At 32.4% G+C, this 14,663-nt stretch overlaps 1 long non-coding RNA gene across 1 annotated transcript; it reads right to left on the bottom strand.

Annotated features, from left to right (window-relative positions):
- Positions 1–8,943: 8,943 nt before the first annotated feature.
- On the bottom strand, positions 8,944–12,880 carry LOC139486461 (uncharacterized). The gene is made up of 3 exons (XR_011655585.1): positions 12,748–12,880; positions 11,642–11,762; positions 8,944–9,195 (listed from the first exon to the last, which is right to left on the bottom strand). It is a non-coding gene; the product is annotated as an uncharacterized lncRNA (long non-coding RNA).
- Positions 12,881–14,663: the final 1,783 nt, after the last annotated feature.

Consider the following 14,663-nt stretch of genomic DNA (forward strand, 5'->3'; position numbering starts at 1 on the left):
ATTACAAATCCGGTAAATAGTCTAATTCGGTAGGTCAAATTCATGAAAGGGAAGGGGATTGTAGTTACGACGTAAGGAACATATCCGATATCATTTGTGAAATGGTAACATATGCCTGGCGTGGTTTCAGCGTTTCGTAATGCCGGCGTCACACATTGACGTATGGACAGACGTGCACCAGACGTACAGAGAAAATATGCGTTAAGGGCACGCAAGAGGAACGCTATGCAATGATTAGACATGCGTATCATCAGTTTAAAGTACGTCGAAATGCAAAGGTTAACGCTCAGTAGAGGTTTCCCGATTTGCTACGGTACCAACCGTAGTACAAACTGGGAGCTGTCATTGAAGTTTTTAAATTAATTTATATATGCCCTTTATGTCGATGCATGTTACCTGAATCATTATTTAGCGTATTTAGAGGATTATTAGCTACAACTTGGTATAACATTCATAAAGATGTGTTACTAACAATATTGCGTGTACTCGATTATGCTTTCAACAAACCGTTGCAAGTAACCGTTGCAACAAACAGTTGTAAATTTAGTTGTATTTCCCCCGAAATTGCTTCAGCAAAAAGAAGCTAAACAAAAAGTACATTCATACTTTATTTTATGTTTGCCTGTTAGACTGATATAATAGTTTAAAATAAAAAAAAGTTTGCATTTTTCGGGGTTAAGCCTGTAGAAAAAAAATTAATAAAAAAGAGCTATTTTGAAATACAAAATTGACCTTATTGAAAATATTTAATGTTAATGGTAAATTAAAAAAAAAGTTTTCGTTACTTTTGACGCTCACTAATTACATGGCGTTTTTAAATCTGTCAGTATAAGTATATGAACAAAAACACGACGTAGGAAGTCTGTAATAAGATGTATAGATGAGATACGAGACTTAAGAATCAAATATACAACACACGAAGGGCATCATTCCACAACAATATGCACAATACCATTGGAAAAAATAAAAACAAGAACCTGAACTATTTCGGTCATGTTATCGACAGGATCAGAGCATCGTCTGTCTCATATGACTATTACAACATATCTCATAATAATCAAATATCATTTATGTATTTTGTTTCCTTTTGGATCTCATATCTACACACTGAAAAATCTCATTTCCTAGGCACTTAAAAGTTGGTAAATGCTTATTTGTGAACAGCCAGCCATATGTTTTATTATTGGATAATTCTTTACAATTAGTACAAAAACTGTTTACTATATCCAATGATAATATTCTCTGTTCGCTATATAAAGGACAACTAACTGTATAATGAGTCTCATCTTCAATAGATTTTAATCTATGTGATAATCATGATAGCATATAAAATCGGAGATCAACTTACTTGTTTGTAATAAATAATCAGAAGGACTTCTTTGCATTCTATGATAGAATTTAGTATTGTAGGTTTATTTTAGTTGTTTGAATTCATTATCTATAATCCAATTCTTATATTTTTCTGAAATTCGTCAAAATTCACACGTATAAGAAATTTTACTAACGTTAAAGGTACGAATAAGGGATCAAATAATAGATACACTAATCAATCCCAAGACAGAAGCCTTTGTTAGTCTTGTATTATTTTTTTTAAAATTTAGTTCATTTATATGTTTTAGAGTATATATCGTATGACATCCATTTTCACTGAACTAGTACACATTTTGTTTTCGGGGGCCAGCTGATGTCCACTTCCGAATGCGGGACTGTCTCACTGCTCTTTGGTCTTTGACATATTCCCAATTTCCATTTCATTTTTTTTTAATAAAATATTCATTGGACACAAATGTCAGTTCAATTATATTTTATTACGTCGTTAGTATAATCATATGAAAATAATTCTAGTCAATTACATTCATTGATTCAAGGAATGATTTTTTTCATTGGCAACCGAATAGTGAATACTGATTAATCATTTTTTTTTTAATTTTACTTTCTAGAATGCATTTCAAGAAAACAAAATATGACGGAAAATTCCAATTTATCACTCAATATGAAATCTCAGCTCCCTTATTCTATCATAAAAACACCTTCTGCTGCAATGATCGAAATAGATTAATTGAATAATAGAACTAATTTCAAAATCATGCAAGAACTAATTAAAATATGAAAACTTCGCAAATTTTACACGTGAACAAATATAACCAACACAAGTATCATGTGTTTTAGAAATTAGCCTATAGTTATTATGATAATTATTCCTAAGTCTCACTCTATAAGAAAACAATGTTTAAGAGAAACGCAAATCTATATTTAGAATCTATAAGTCCGTGTTTACGAGGCGCCGAATGGGACTCTTGTGGTTTTGTACAAAATTCAATTCTGTTAAAACAAAATCATTTTTGTCTTACAAAAAACTATGTGATACAGACTTGATTTATGCATGTTATGAGAACCTCAATTTTGTGATGACAAAATTCATTTTTGTAGACAAAATTCATTTTTGTAAACAAAATTCATTTTTTGTAGAACAAAACTCACTTTGTCCGTACAAAATTGAATTTCGAGTACAAAACCACAAGAGTCCCGTTCGGCGCCCCGTATTGTTAACCCAGTTCGTTAAAAGTTCTGTTTGATTCATGCACTTGTGCATAACTAAGTCATCCAATAAAAAATCACATTCAAAGAGTTATTGAAACGTTGAAATCGTTATTAAATAAATCGTTAAGCAAGTTTTTTGGTAATACGCATTTCAATTATTTTGATTTTAACATGAGTAATAAAAAAATTGTCTTTCATGCTTAAAATGATACCTCTTAAACAGCATTTACGGTTGCTTTACGTACCAACCATACCTGATACGTAGAAAATCGGGAAACCTCTAACGAACGCTTCAACTCGAGGAAATACAATGAAATATGCAGCATAAGGATTTTCATCACGTAATAGCGTTTGTCGAGTGTATACCTGTTTGCTACACGTACGCTATACATACGTTACAAGCGCGTTGGAAGACGCTGCAGATAAGTTTGAGACACATTTAAAGCACGTTGTAAACGTATCAAGATCGTTCGAATTTTCTTTGAATTTTAACTTGGATTTATGCCGGGCGAGTTTTTCACACACGCCTGGCGTAGTTACAGCTCTTCGTGAACGTATAAAACGCACCCTTAGCATATCAAAAACGTACTCTGACATTCAACAAAACATTGACCACGTCCAGCTTCCGTTGGTGCTTTACGCTGATGTGTGTCGCCGGTATGAACCTATAAAACGCACCCATGACGTTTTAAAAAAGTCTTCTCACATTCAACGAAATATGCTCTGACATTTTTATCGTGGCATAAATCCGCGAATTTATAAGACCATGTGTATCCAGAAGTAGTAAAAACAATAGCCTTGAGAATGGAAACGGGGGAAAATGCCAATGCAGCGAGAAAATCCCGCACCCAAAGGTGGGCCTCAGCTGGTCCCTTGTTCAGTGAAACACCCCATAATTTGATATCCAACACACACAGCAAGCACGGATAATCGATATAGGTGTGACCGCGACGCGCTTCAAATACAATGTACGTTCATGGGACGATTTTACTTCGTAGCATGCATTTCATTTACGTTAGACAAAAATAAAATAGATATAGATAAGTTCTTAACTAAGAGTAATATTCTTTTTAATTAATTACTGTGCATTTATAATTATTCGTCATGTTTGGTTGGACACAATTTTCACGGATTTCGTTTCAAATGGTGAACCATCAATTCAAATTTTCAACAAAGTTTTCCTTTTTTTTTTATAAAGTTTTTCAATTTGCTACACATTTCTTGGCTTATATCAAAGTCTGGTAAAAAAAAATCACATATGAACATAAACTTATCAAATATGAATTTGAACGTTACTACAAGTTATATTGTTCGCTACTGACCACCTACGGATCCAAGAAGGGTTAGTAAAATCCATACAGGGTGAGACCGGATGGGTTTTATCCACCCTATATGGTCCGTAGGGGGTCAGTAGTTAACCATATAACGAATTCATCGCACGCTGGACTCTTTCTACTGAGTTTTGTTGAAAAAATAAACAATGAAACACAACAACATTAATAGATGACGTCACCATTAACAGAAAACGGGACGTCATGACCACTCTATGAAATTTACTAGCCCTTACGGATCCATAGGGGGTCCCCATGTGTAGCTTTAATCTAATCAAAACGTGATAATTTACCCGCGGTGCGATAAAAAGTTATCGATAAATTTCATAAAAATAAAATCTTAATTCTTAATGTTAATAATTAGATTAATCTTTTTTCATTACGTTTTTATCTTCTCTTCATACACATAATTAACAAAATCATAAAGTAAACCAACCTTGAGTACGCGTTTTGTCTACGTTAGACCATTTGATGGCACTCGAATTTAAACATTTGGAAGGCCGATTCGAACACATTGTTTAATCCGAAAATTGAAATCGAAAATATGTGCACAATTATACAAACAATGTATTTCTACTGAGAGCACATATTTCCCAGTTAATATGAAATTCCAGGGCTCGTATTTCCTACCATGACTTCATTGAAAGAAGGTTGCAGCTTACTAGGAAGCTTTATGTGAGTAGTTTTAATTGGTGAAGTTGAAATCATCCTTTCTTAAATTTTACTAACGCCATCTCAAGTTGGTTGAAAACTTGGCATAAAAATTACGAGAGGGATTTTTTTACAAATTCATCTCAGGTTGTCAATTCCTGCGGCAAAACATCATTAGTATGTTTTAAACAAATTTTCTTTGAGGAACATTAACATAAAGGTGCAATAATGTTCTTAATTTGTCCCTTTTATGTTTCTAAAATTTGATCTTTTGATTTAATATTGAAATCATTTCTGTCTTAAAGGTCAAATTCTGTAAAATAAAATTTTAAAAAATCTAACGTTTTTCACCAATGACGTCACAAGACAGACACTTTGACACGTTGTCGTGAAAATACAAATCTTTGTCATACTTTTTATTGTTTGTGGACCATCCAAAATTAGGCAATGCAAGAACCGACCAAATGCTTGTCTGTATCGTATGCTGGTCAGTTAATGAACAAATACGTTTCATGTTATTGTTTTGCTTTTGTAAATAAACTCACCATAGATATCAGGATTAAAATTTCATATTTACGTCAGACGCGCGTTTTGTCTACAAAAGACTCATCAGTGACGCTCAAATCCCAAAATGTTTAAAAGGCCAAATAAAGTATGAAGTTGAAGAGCATTGTACTTTCTCAAAAAATTTTGATAACAGAGAATACATATACACATTTTCGTAAATGTCAAATGTTCCGTAATAGTGCTTATCAGGATGAAATGAAAACTTTATGAACTGCTTCAAGTTGTTATCGCATGCTTCTCCGTAACGTTACCAGTAAGGTCACCAGTGCTTTGATTGCTTGCTATTGTGTTCAGACAGCTTTTTCTTCAACAACATATGGTGATACTAGAACAACCGAAATTTCTATTCTTAATTTATCAGAGGGGGAGTAGATGAACGTCATAGATCAAGTACAGGGGCTGATTAAGAGGGTTTTTCAGCGGCCGGTCCCCCCTTTTGTTGGAAAAGATTGGTTGATTACATAGGCTTAAATACCGCCAGTGAGGTATGATGCTTATCTGTAGTATTCATTATCAGAGTAGGTGTGTTAATTTAAAGAACAGGATCACAAGCAGATAGTTCTCCATATGTTCTGATATTGTTTATCGATTTTTACATTGTTTACATTGCCATTTTTTCTTTAATCATGGATAAGAGTACCTTTAAACCATTCATCGGGGAGATATATAATAAAACATGGTTTAACAACTTTTTGAATTATAAAGTATTAAGAATATCAGTCTTCTTTACTAATGGAAATAGACAACAGCAAAAAACACTTTTTGAGATGTTGTTGCATTTATAAATACATTTACTGCTGATATTTACTTGTATACATATATCAATAATTGCTTTGTACGTAATTTTAAAGGTTAACAATTAATTTAGGCCACTTGCATCCATGAATAAATGTTAAATCTCAATTAAAAAGTAAAAATACAAAAATACTGAACTCCAAGGAAAATTCAAAAAGGAAAATAAAAAAACAAAAGGCAAAATCAAAAGTCCAAACACATCAAACGAATGGAAAACAACTGTCATATTCCTGACGTGGTACAGGTGCACCAAGCTAGGATCCAGCGGACATGATACAACGTACAATGCATGGAGACATGTAGAACATATCCTGGATTTAAGATGGGTGTAAACCTGGTCATGAGACATTACTAGGACATCACACTTAAGCTCTATGGATTACCAATAACCCACTGGTCATGAGACATTACTAGGACATCACACGTAAGCTCTATGGATTACCAATAACCCAAAATTAAATGCATCTAATGAGTGAAGCCCTTTAATGGTTCTTTCTTGTGTTGTGATGTTACACCACTGTTCAATGTTAAGAGAAGGGTTGGGATCCTGCTAACATGTTTAACCCCGCCACATTATGCATGTATGTACCTGTCCCCATTCAGGAGCCTGTAGCTCAGTGGTTAACTTTTGTTGGTGTACACATATTTGTTTTCCGTTCATTTTTTTAACATAAATTATGCCATCAGATTTCTTGTTTGGATTTTTTTACATTTGTCATTTCATGGCCTTTTATAGCTGCATGACTATGCAGTATGGGCTTTGCTCAATGTTGAATTATTGGAACAAAATATAATATCGTTATAACAGAACAAGGAAAATGCTGGGTTTTTATCATTTCTTTGTAAGAAATGTGAAGTTAAAAGATAAGAAGCTCATGTATAAACTAACATTTATAAGAATACAAGGTATTAGTTTTTGTCAATGCATCTAACAGCGTAGATACAGTGGATGTTTAGATAACGCTATCAACAGTTCTTAGTCTTATAATAAATTATCTTAAATTGGTCCACCCCTCCCGAAAAAAAAGAAGAAAGACAGATAGTACAATGTCATCTTGGAAGTTTATCCAACATATGTTCTATCGAAATTTACGCCAGACGCATGTTTCGTCTATGAAACGCTCATTAGTGACGCTCCAAACCAAAAAAGTTAAACAGGCCAAATAAAGTACGAAGTTGAAAGACATTAAAACCGACATTTCTTGAAGTTTTGACAAATACAGCTTAGGTCATCGATTCCTGAGGTAGAAATAAGCCTTAACATTTCAAATATTAAAATTTTTATAAAAAGTTAATTTATGATATGACCATATCATTGGTCACTAATGTCAAAACAGGAGTGTTAACTACTGGGTTGGTGATACCCTTAGGGAATAAAAACTCCACCTGCAGTGGAATGCACTTGCATTTTGATTACATAGTTTGGGATTATTACATGATTCAAGTTCGATAAAAATAAAAACAAGTACGGAAAAGACAATTCCCACTAAATATTCCGATTTCAAAGCATATTTAAAAAAACAAATTTACTTGAAAAGTATATGTCTCCCCTTGTAACTCGTGATGTTTCATAATGAAATGCAAATATGTAGAACTTAAATGTTCCATATACTTAAAGAGTGTATCAGAAATGCACTTAATAATTATTATTAATAATAATAATGATTCAATTTCAACATACAAATGATACAGTTCAAAATAAAGTGCGTTAAAATAGGTCACATTATTTCCAAATTATATCACTGTACAGAACTATCAAGGACATTTTCAACGAAATGGATATTCAATTTAAGGTAATAAATTCATGTTGGACTACATATCCCTTGTGTCTCAGATCAGCTTTTTATTTGGTCAAGTTCACTATTTTTAGTTCGATTTGAAAAAGAAAATAAAGTCATCCTAGATACCAGGATTGAAGTTTAGTATGCACGCCAGACTCGGGTTTGGTCTACACTAGAGGGACGAAAGATACCAAAGGGACAGTCAAACTCATAAATCTAAAACAAACTGACAACGCCATGGCTAAAATTGAAAAAGACAAACAGACAAACAATAGTACTCATGACACAACATATAAAACTAAAGAATAAACACCACGAACCCCACCAAAAAACTAGGGGGGATCTCAGGTGCTCCGGAAGGGTAAGCAGATCCTGCTCCACATGTGGCACCCGTCGTTTTGCCTATGTGATAACAAAGCCGGTAAATAGTCTAATTCGGTAGGTCACATTCATGAAAGGAAAGGGGATTGTAGTTACGACGTAAGGAACATATCCGATATCATTTGTGAAACGGTTATTCCATAACGGTCAACCAACTCGTGATGGCGTCCGTAAAATTTACGAAGGGATGATTTCAACTTCACCATTTGAAACTTTTGGTTTAATAGCTTCCTTGTGAGCAGCAACCCTCTATCAAGAAAATCATGATAGAAAATGATGCACGCACGAGAATACAAAAGACGCATCAGTAACGTTAGAATAAAAATAAAATAAAAAGAACAAATAAAGTACGAATAAAACACTTATACAAAAAAGAGAAACTTTTATTGGATTTGAAATTATTTGGACACTCATTTACAATTAATACTTGCAGTAAAACAACACTGATAACAAAATCTCAAAATCTGATTCATACAAAGCGAAAAGTGTTTTTACAACATACAAGATGTGTTATTAGTTTCTTTGTGAAAAAAAAGAATACGTAGTAAAGAAATATTACAAAAAAATGATATTAACAAAACCATTGATAAAACACAAGCTGTTTTAATACTTGGAACAGTTTACTGATTCTGCCAAAGATTTACAAAAAAAAATACATATGGTAAAATTCGTATGAAAAGATGTTATATGAATTTTACAACAATATACATCATGTATCTACAAGGGATAAATGGAATAAACCGTCCTTCCAAAACACATATAAATACAAAATTGTAAAGAAATAGTATGAAATTAGAGTAGGAATATTGATCTTGATTTCAGAATTTTTTTCTGTATCTAAATTTATTTATCTAAAACTTTAACTTATCTTCCTTTAAACTTCTCGTAAGACAAAAGTTAGTTTTTCCTATGCTCAAAGTATCAAAAAAGGTATAAGAAAGATAAGTCAAATCTGTAATAAGAGTTAATTATAAAATCCGTAATTTCCAATTTATTTGCCTTGCATGATCTTGGCCATTACTTCTTTAAAATCGAATTCATTAATGGTTGTTCCCTGTAATTTTAAACCGATTAATAGCGCCCTCTTTAAATAGTCTTTGCTTGTAGTATATACCATCTTGTGAGGTGCAGGGCTGTCTTCTGGTGACCTGTAAACAAAATGGTAAAATTATATTTCAGACCAACTAAACCATGTAAAAGGTACCTGTTACGCTAGAAATTTAATTACAAACTGTATCTATGCTTTTGATTTGAACAACTCTAAATTTACCAAACAATAAGTTTTTCTGTTATATTTCCACAAGTCTATGCTCTGATTGTTCAGTGGCTAATATAAACCTTTAAAAACGAGAATTATTAAAATCAAACCTGCTTAAGGGACCACCTGTATTAAGCAGAAACCTGCGTTAAAAGACCATCAATTTTATATCCCTCTGTAATACAATTCATATAAATTGAATCTGTATTAAAAGAACCACCTGTCTTAAGACACCACGTTTTTGCTCTCCCTTAAGTGGTCGCTTCAAACTGGTTTAACTGTATTTGCAAGTACTAGACAGTTCTATAACAGCGGCAAGCAAAAGTATGATCAGCACCCACTGAATTTACTATAAGAGTATATATGTAACACTCCCAAATCTGTCCGAGTCCCTCAAACGTGTCGATTCTCCATAAATGGTCCGTTACATTCAATATTGCCCGAACGTGTCCGATTTTATAACCCTGAAACGTGTCCGATAATTGTAATTCGCCAAAACTTGTCAACTAGTAAACGCCAGAATTATGTCTCATGTCTTTTAGCGCAAATACATGCATGTCCTAAATGAAATCAATAACTTGTACGGCAATTTTATGATGGGTGACATAGTTGATGAGGTGGTAATTTTTTAGCATTGGTTTGTATTATGTGAATTAACTTATGACTGAAATTGATTATTGTCCAGTTGCAAGTTTGTCGTGCTTATTTGGATCAAACATACAAATAATTCTAAAACAGTTGAATTGATTGTTAACTATGTATATTATTTTGTTCTAATACACTCCGATTATGCCTTTCATATTAATCCGAATGTTGCAAAACGGGCTTTCGGGAGAATTGATCTTTCTAATGTCCCTCGTCTATAATGTCGAATCTACTAACCTTACTTTATCAATTGGCAGTTAACAAAATTGCAAAAGGCAGCTGAATTCCTTTAAAATATATTTCTAAAGTACTAGCTCTCCAAAAGTCGAGTTCATGCTATTTATAAAAATGAAATGGTTTCTTACTGCTATTGTATTCTAAAACAAATTGACCAAATAACGCTGTATCAATCAATATATGATACAATAAGAAAAAGAAACAACACTAAAATCATGTTGACATATTTATTGTCGTCATAGTGATAAAGATTATTACACAATCTTGACTGATGAACCCATTTTTTTTACATTTTACCCAGTTTACAGGGTTTTTTTTGTTCACACATTGCCGTCAATAGAATAGGGTTTGATGCGACTGTCGGGTTACCTATAAAACCAGGTTTAATCCATTTTTTTCTACATAAGGAATAAGTATATTAACAAAATATCTGAACTCCGAGGAAAATTAAATATGGAAATTCCCTAATTAAATGGCAAAATCAAAAGCTCAAACGCATCAAACAAATGGATAACAACTGTCATATCCTTTACTTGGTACAGCCATTTGGGTAGAAAAGGATGGATTTGATCTGGTTTTATATCAATCTGAACTTCTTGTTTGACGGTCACATCAAATTTCTTTATATTGACAGCGAAGTGTAAAAATGGGTAATAATGTCAAGAAAGGGTTACAGCGGACAATATTGTCTTATAAATGTTATAATCGTAATACATATGACAGTTGTTTTTTATTCATTTAATGTGTTTGAGCTTTTGATTTGCAATTTTTGATCAGGGACTTTCCATTTTAATTTTTCTTCTGAGTATGATATTTTTTAAATCAACTCATAATGGAGTTGGTCATAATTAATTTGCAATTACCAATGTTTATAATTGTTCAATACTTTTCACTCAAACAATTTACATCTCAATAAAGCATTTTAGACAACTCAAAATTTGACCTGCATTAGATTTGCAAACTTTAGTTAAATACAATCAATAATGAACATTGAAGGATTTCACTCAAATTTCAGTTAATCAGTCACTAACAATCCAGGAAAATATGAAACAAAGTGAGAAAATAATATAAAAAATTACGTAGTCAGGAGCTTCTTGCCACAGTAAGTATTGTAATTTTTTTTATTTGTATTTTACTTCATTAATATGTTTTAGAGTGTATTATGAGGTCCATTTTTACTGAACAAGTACACAGTTTTATTTAGGGGCTAGCTGAGACGACCACCGGGTGCGGGAAACCAACTGGTAGCCATCAGCTGTTATCTGCTCTTTTTGCCGGTTGTCTTCTATATGAAAGACATGTATTCCTCCTTTGCATTCTTAATTTAAGACGGTGTACATCTATCAGTGTTAGTGTTGAATAGAAGGACATTTAAAAGAGTCAACTGATTTCCGCGAAGTTTCACTTTAATTGGTACAATTTCACGAATGATTAATTTGTTTAAATACACTTACCAAGCAAAGAATACTATGTTATTTTTGATTGTGAGCTGGTCTTGCCACTGAGCATTAAAAACCGCGTATCGACAATCACCCACTTCTACTAATTCCTGGAGGAATCGTTTGTAAGCAACGTCTGAAAAAAATGTTTTTTGAAATCTAATTATTTATAGAAAACAGTGAATATATAAAAAAAACGGACAACAAAACTCACGTCCAATAAAAAAACAAAACAATTAAGGCCTTGTACAAAAAGGGATATTTCAATCATAAACACTGAAAACTGAAAAGTAAAAACTGAGCAACAAAAACCCGACACAAATTGAAAGAAAAAAATAGTTTAATTATTATAGAGGAACTCAATATTATTGCTACAAAAGACCTGTATACAATATCAAAGTAGTCTCCCAATCACAGATTCATGGACACATGATAACACAACCAAAATTCTTTTATTTTTTCAGTGCAATCTTAAAGCATTTCACTTTTGTTTGTGTGTTTTGTAAATTGGGGGCTTTGAAATATTTCGTTTCAGGTAAAAGTTAATCCAGAAAGTCTCTGATGTGCAAACATAAATGAAGTGTTATTTTCATTGTTCACACTTGTTTGTCTTTCATAGAATATTACATTGCGCTAATTGAAATAACTTTGCATGAGAGTTTAAAGAATACAGAAGTATAAAAAAAAAAATTATTTCTATGCACGAGGAAACTACATGTACTTGAACAATTTTTTAGATTTTTTTCAGTAGCCACATTTGATAAATATTGTCCTTTCAATAGATTAGTAAAAGTATCTCTGAATACCCGCGTTGATTGCTGATAAAATTGTTGTAAATAGTTTAAAATGGAATTGTGAGGAGCACATGGATGATTCATCAATTCAACGTTGTCTGTATGTCCCTAATGTAATGTTTTTGTATCCACACTACAGAAGAATAAGTTTCTGCAGTAATGCAGTTGAGTTACATAAGAGAGGGAAATATACCAGAAGGACATTCATGTGGCAAATGTCGTTTGATTATGTTATTACAAACCCGTAAAAAAGTCTAATTCAGTAGAGCATATTCGATAAAACAGAACGGGATTGTAGTTGCAACATAGGGCAAATATGATATATACATGAATCACAAATGTTGCTTTTGAGTGTCTTGTCCACCACAATGTGTGTCATCTCATTGTCTAGCTTGAATGTAATGTAATGATATGCCTTTTTCATTTTCAGCCGTTCAAATTCTTCTACGCATTCATTCGCTACTGTAACACCCTTAAACAATATTCATTAGAATAAACATATTTTCTAATGTACTGTCATACATTAAAGTAAAAGAAAATACTTTGTGTTTGTAAATGAATGATATAGTTAGACTTTTATTATGGGTACAAATATTATCTTATAGTGTGGGATATGATTTTGTGCAGAAATTCGATTTTACTATACCATGATCAATAAATCAGAATGAGACTTTTAGAATTGAAGTTGGTATGTATCTGTTTATTTACTAAAGTGAAAGTGAATTTGTATACTAGTAATAAAGTAGCCTTGTTCAATTTTGAACCTCAAAAATAATGAAAAACGCTTTAATAAGAGATTGATAATACAATGCAATATTTTTTTAAATGCTTGTAAACAGTTTGGGTGAATTTTGTTAGGTCGAAGTAACAATACGGTATTTCTTTTTTATCTATCATTTTCTCTCGGTCCGATATACTATAACCTTAATTGTGATATAGACTGGCAGTTGTTATCCAATTTTACATTATTATTGGTGAATTTATTTGTTCCGGTGAATTTTGTGAGAAAATCCACTTTTGATTTTACAAACTAGGGACTTCAAGGAGCCTGCGTCACTCATCTAATATTTTTGTTCACAATTGATGCATGAAACAATGCAACAAAAAATCTTTTTTAAAGGAATATTTTAGGATAGAAAGGTTATCTGTCGTTTGATTTTAACTGCTTTTAACCTATTCATCATTTTAAGTTTTCATGGTTAAATCACAATTTTGCTGCTGTTTCATGAACATTAATTTTAAAGGTCTTTCCCCTACGTAAGGAAAGACCTTATTGTATCTCTAATGTTTTTTTTTTGTTTTTTTTACTTCCAGCATTTTTTTGGCACGCCCTCCTACCGTTCCTTTAAAGTTATCAATACCAAATTTGAACCATCAATAGACCTCACCATGAACTTTTTTCTGATGAACTTTTGTAGGATTTCATCATCCCCTTTAGAAGTCATATCCCCTTATTGATGTTTTCAACATGCCCTCCTCGTTTTTTTTTTTATCATGACCTTTTTTGACAATAATGTATTACCATATAAGGATCAATAGGATGTTATTGTCCCCTATGAGAGTTATACCCCCTTGAAACAATTTCTTTCTTTAGCATTTTTCTCAAAAATTATGAGAGATAAAATCGATTTGAAAAATTGTACAAAAACAGATGGCAATAAATAGTTTAATGCACATATACAATTATGAACCATTATAAGGAGTTATTCCCTTTTAACAATTGTACACAATTTTAGAAAAATTGTATTTCCAGAACCGGAAATCTTAGAGACTTGGGACCTTCATAAATAATCGTTAAATTCATGTGACCTTTAATATGCACTTAATGTCAAAGGTTACAGAGTGCAAAATAGAAGTACGCTGCAATTTCAAGCCTACATATAAGGAAAACGATAAGACTTTGCTGCATACATACAGCGTATAAAATGTTCCTCTCGACAAGCACTACATTTTATATAATAAGCCCAAAAAGTTTCAACCGTCTGTTCAAAAGTTACAATGGGATGATTCTTCAAAGTATATAGTATTTTATGTATATCTTTTTAAAGGTAACATATATCAACCTACTATAACCTGCAAAGATGATCAGTAAATCAAGACCTTCAACGTGAGGTCACTTTCAAGTCACGATGAAATTTTACCTTGACCTTCACAGTATACTATGACCCTGACCTTGTGATATTTGAAAGGTCAAGTGGTCCTGGGTTGAATGGTGATAGTCCTATGTCTCTACCTATTCCGGT

The sequence above is a fragment of the Mytilus edulis genome, chromosome 8 (genome assembly GCF_963676685.1).
Source record: "Mytilus edulis chromosome 8, xbMytEdul2.2, whole genome shotgun sequence".
Classification (NCBI taxonomy): Eukaryota; Metazoa; Mollusca; class Bivalvia; order Mytilida; family Mytilidae; genus Mytilus; species Mytilus edulis.